Here is a 6,000-nt window from a genome sequence, read left to right on the forward strand (position 1 = left end):
CTTCCCGGACCGGGGCACGAACCCGTGTCCCCTGCATCGGCAGGCGGACTCTCAACCACTGCGCCACCAGGGAAGCCCTGATAGTTATTTTTTATTGAGTGCTTACCAAGTGCCAGATTTGTGCTAAGTGCCTTATTTCATTTAATTATTGCAGTAACCCTCTAATGTGAATACTATTATTATCTGTCTTATTGACAAGGCAACTGAGGCTTTGAGAGATTAATTTGATATAAGCTCAGAAACAGAGTAGATGCATTTAAGATCATTTTATGCTCTCCAAGGCACCGTCTTCCCAGACTCTGGAACTACAGCAAAACCTGTACTGTTCATTGTCAGTAATGATGTCTCTCTGCATCAGCATTAGCTCTTATCTCAGAGGGATGCTGAAGCGTAAAGTAGTGATGCACGATGTGAAGCTAGGTGGTTTGACTTTATTTTTCTTCATGTTTGAAAACTTTTTATTTGCATATTTTAAAAATGGTGCATTCGAAAACTAAAATCGTCTGAAGAACAACAAAAAAAATGGCACTCTGATGAAACTGCATTTTACAGCCTGCCAGGCACCTTGAACCAACTTAATTCTCATTGAAGATTCACCTTGGTTCAACCCAACAGTTTCATCATCAACATCCAGGTACTTTTTCTTCCCTGCCAGCCAGCCAGACCTGCCTGAGAGAGACAGGCCTTTTCTGTCGGTAGTTCTTGATTCTTTGACGTGAAAAAGAGCAACATAGTCATTTAAATCTGATCCAACCCCTGCATCTCACAAACTTAAACTGCTAAGAGAAGTAAAATAAGAGGACAACCCTTGTGGAATGAACAGTGCCTATTGGTGGCACACCTCACTAGCATTCACCTGTTTCCTTCTCCAGTTTGATCTTTTCTTTTGAAGACAGTAGAGTTTTCTCTTACACTTCTGCCTTGAACAACTTTGGCTTATCAAATTTCTCAATCTCAGCTATATCGGGTTTGTCAGACGTGGTTGCAGAGAAAGTGGAGTGAAGCAGGCAAACCAGCAGAGTCCAGTTTGTGAGTCTTGCCTGACTTTTCAGCAGTTGCTGTTCAGCTGAACAATTGGAGAGAATAGATGTAAACAATTTTTGGCAGTTTAAGACAGTGAGCTATATTTACTGCCTTCATTACTATTAAGTATTGACTCTTCGTGGGAAAGCAGGTAGGTGTAGCTATAGGATTACCTCAGGTTTTTTCACTGTTGTTGTTTATTTTTTCTTAACAATTGCACATCTCTTCACCTTCAAATTCACAGTTGGGATTTTAAACCAACTGACAGTCATAAAGTCAAGAGTATGTACTCTTTTCTCACCCGGGAGTATGACTAATGGAAACATAGCTAACAAGTCTTCCTCACAGCTCAGCCTCAGCAGCCTACTTGATTTGTTCCCAGTGGACAGGCAGAAGAAATAGAGGAAGGGTTACAATGGTGGCATTAAATTCTAACCTTCTGAGGTTTGATTATGAATAAAAAACAACACTCTCTGACAAAGCTTTATAAAGTTAGTAATTATTAAAACCAAAATACACCTCTAAATAGCCTTTTCTGTAAAAGGAAAAAAAACATCTTGGGGCATTGAAAATCCCGCATGAAATGAAGAGATTTTTCTAAAAAAGAGCAAGCAATAAGGCCTTTAAACTCTATGCTAAACCAAAGAAAAGAACAAGAAATGTTATCTTAATGATTGGTGTGCATTGGAAAATATATACATAATCATAATCATGTAAACTTTAAAAAAATTTTAACTTCTAGAACAGTGTATTGACAGAATATGGAAGACTAAACGATGGTTACTGAGCAGTATACACGTTATCAATTTTGACGGTACAAAATTAAGAGTAAGGATGACAGAAGTAAAGAGGCGAAGGTGGGGTGAAGGAGAGCTAAAGGGAAGACTAAGAAAGCCAATAGCTTAATATACTAAACGGCAAGTCAAAACTTGCTGTCTATACTGGATGGAACAAGGGATCCAGGTAGAAGGCCAAGTTAGCCAATAAAGAAAAAAGAAAGCCATACAATTTGGGGCAATGACAGAAGGGGAGGCAGGTGGGTGATTGCAGAGTGACATAAATCTTCATCTGTCATAGCAGGAAGTTAATGGGAAATATTGGGAGCTGATAAAACAAAGAGCTCAGGAGCATAGTGCTCAGAGAGATTTCAGGAGTCCAGAATGAACAGGCTGAATTTGGTGGCAGAAAGGGATGGGTGGAGGACTGCTGCTTGTAACCAGCATGTACATTTATTATGTTGATAAACAAATATTAAAAGTTAATACTGTAAAAGAAATGTTGTAGGAAAATATTTTTCTAATATATACCTCTAAGACCCACTCACACACCTTTTTTTTTTTTTTGTATAAAGTGCATTGGGAACATTGAATTATTCAGCTTTTTATGGGTTTATATGTGTTTGGAAAGGCAGTGTATTTCTAAGTAGGTGTAGGAAGAACAAACTTGTCATTTTTTTATTATGATACAAAAATGACCAAGAAAATGCCACTCTGACTATAGATAGGCAGAGGGACAAGCAACAAACAACCCTGAGGGCCACCATATGTAGAGGTGTTGTGATGAGGACTACAAGTGGCTGACAGTTGGGGTTCAGACAGCTCAGCACAGGCCAGGGAGAACGGGCACCAGGAGTGGGATGCAGATGAGTTAGAACTCAGACAACCCTCCCCAACGTTCCGGCACAGATGCAACACCAGGAGGCACTTTTCCCTGATAGGGGAGAGAGTTAACCCTGAATTGATTGAGAAAACCTGGAATCAATTAAATAACGTGTTCTATCATCAGGTGGAATGAGGAATTGAAATAGAGATTGAGTTAAAGAAAATTGCATTCCTTATTCTGCCAATGGGAAGAGTCGTACATTCACGCGATGCTAGTTATTTGGCGAGAGAGGAGCTGGGGCCAGGCAGTGTGGCTCCAGAGTGCTGCTTGCAACCAAACACCACACTACGGCACTGGAGAGGACAGAGGCTGATTTGCTTAAAGAATTGTTGACATAGATGGCAGGAAAAGGTAAGTACCTGAAGACAGACGGAAAAGTATTTTGGGAATTTTAAGAAAGGTATCCTGAATTACTTAGAACTGAGGGAATGGGAAGATTTACCTAGAAGATATACCAGTTGAACTTGTGCTGGAAGAAAAGGAAAACCTATTCTAGGTTTTATTATATATATATATATATATAGATAGATAGATAGATAGATACAGAGAAGCCTGGTGGATGTGTGCTTATGTATCCCATTATTGGGATTAAAAAGAGAAGAATTAAAATTTAAGTACAAGTAAGAATTCTTTTTTTTTTGGTCTTATTTTTATTGGGCTATAGGGGATGGGTTGGGAAATATTTCTGCAAGTTATGCCCCACTAGGGAAATGTCCATTCTAATTTTCCTGGGATAGCTTTCAGAGCTTTCTCTTTTTTCTTGGAGCCACTGTTCTTGCTGGCAGCAGCCTCTTCAGGCCCACTGCTGAGTGGCTTCTCCTTGGAAGAGAATTTCCTCTTTTTCTTGGGGACACTCTTGTTTTCTGACTCTTCAGGGTCAATAACTGGTTATGTTATTAGATAATATGTGTTCTTCAAAAGACATTAGTAAGATAGTCCTTACCAGAAATATTTAAAATTGGAAAACTGGAGAGGTTCACAGACTACATACATTGGGATCTATTGTCATTGGCAGCAAATTAGACAACACATTAATAAGTCTTTGAAGCTTCTATAGTCAAAACAACAAACTGGAAGTTTGTTTTGACTTTATTTTATTTTTATTTTTTATAAATTTATTTATTTTTGGCTGCATTGGGTCTTTGTTGCTGTGCACAGGCTTTCTCTAGTTGCAGTAAGTGGGGGTTACTCTTTGATGCGGTGCGCGGGCTTCTCAGTAAGATGGCTTCTCTTGTTGCGGAGCACGGGCTCTAGGGGCACGGGCTTCAGTAGTTGTGGCTTGCGGGCTCTAGAGCACAGGCTCAGTAGTTGTGGCACATGGGCTTAGTTGCCCTGCGGCATGTGGGATCTTCCCAGATCAGGGATGAATCCATTATCTCCTGCATTGGCAGGTGGATTCTTAACCACTGAACCACCAGGGAAGTCCCTGCTTTGACTTTAAACAATCCTTAAAATTCATGTTCTATGTTTCTGTTTGTGCTATAAAACTTGTGTTTGTCAAATCAGTCTAATTTTTAAAGGGAGAAGAAAATTACTATTTGTTTGGTGGTGGGGGGAGAGTTGTTTTTATCCTACTGTTGAGACAAGAAAAGATAAAAATACTACTTCTACATTCCATTTGGTGTGGTATCTTCCAATTCACAAAAGAGAGAGATGGGGAAGTTCATGGATGCTGGAGAATAGAGGTTTGCTATACTTCCTTCTGGGCTGCCTCTGATTGAAGTCTCTGGGTAATTCAAGATATAGATTGCCAACAAACACATGAAAGGATACTCAACATCACTAATCATTAGAGAAATGCAAATCAAAACTAGAGTGGTGTATCACCTCACACCAGTCAGAATGGCCATCATCAAAAAATCTAGAAACAATAAATGCTGGAGAGGGTGTGGAGAAAAGGGAACCCTCTTGCACTGTTGGTGGGCATGTAAATTGATACAGCCACTATGGATAACAGTATGGAGGTTTCTTAAGAAACTAAAAATAGAACTACATACGACCCAGCAATCCCACTAGTGGGCACGTACCCTGAGAAAACCATAATTCAAAAAGAGTCATGTACCACAATGTTCATTGCAGCTCTATTTACAATAGCTGGGACGTGGAAGCAATCTAAGTGTCCATCGACAGATGAATGGATAAAGAAGATGTGGCACATATATACAATGGAATATTACTCAGCCATAAAAAGAAACGAAATTGAGTTATTTGTAGTGAGGTGGATGGACCTAGAGTCTGTCATACAGTGAAGTAAGTCAGAAAGAGAAAAACAAATACTGTATGCTAATACATATATATGGAATCTAAAAAAAAAAAAATTGGTTCTGAAGAACCTAGGGGCAGGACAGGAATAAAGACGCAGATGTAGAGAATGGAGTTGAAGACATGGGGAGGGGGAAGTGTAAGCTGGGACAAAGTGAGAGAGTGGCATGGCCATATATACACTATCAAATATAAAATAGATACCTAGTGGGAAGCAGCCACATAGCACAGGGAAATCAGCTCTGTACTTTGTGTCCACCTAGAGGGGTGGTATAGGGAAGGTGGGAGGGAGACGCAACAGGGAGGAGATATGGGGATATATGTATATGTATAGCTGATTCAGTTTGTTATAAAGCAGAAACTAAGTCACCATTGTAAAGCAATTATACTCCAATAAAGATGTTAAAAAAAAAAGATCTACTCAAAGCGTCTGTGATTCTGTGTGGTTAGTGATTTCTCTCGCAGTATTTCTTTTTATTCAAGAGATATTTTGATCCCCTATAATGAGCTAGGCACTAGGGATATTGCACTGGATAAATAGACATTGCCCTTACCTTGATGGGGCTTGTATTTTAGTGGGAAACAGAAAAAAAACAAAAATAAATGAAATAAAATGATTACAGATTATAAGTACTTTTTACAAATAAACATAAGTACATTTTATAAATACAAAGTGTTGTGATGGTTCCATGTTTAAGGAAGGCTTCTTTGAGGATATTTTAACTGGCCTGTGAAAAATCAAAAGCCGACTGTCATGTAAAGAGTTAGACGAGGAGTGTTCTGGGAGAGGGAAGCAGGTGCAAAGGCCCTGTGGTCACTGAGCTGCAGAATAGTGGTGCATGATGTGGATTGAATGGTCGACATGGGCTAGATTATGTGGGGTCTTAGGCCATGATATGGAGTTGGGGCATGATTCTAGGCATTATGAGAGACATTGAAGGACAACTTAGTAGACAAGTTAGTGGTCCCCTATCCCCACCCAGCCTTCTTGCCCTGTGGTGTACTTTCCCTTCTAACACCTATCTTCTAATCCTAATTGTTGTCAGCATACTG

This window comes from Mesoplodon mirus (assembly GCF_964341445.2).
Source record: "Mesoplodon mirus genome assembly, chromosome: 9".
Taxonomy (NCBI): Eukaryota; Metazoa; Chordata; class Mammalia; order Artiodactyla; family Ziphiidae; genus Mesoplodon; species Mesoplodon mirus.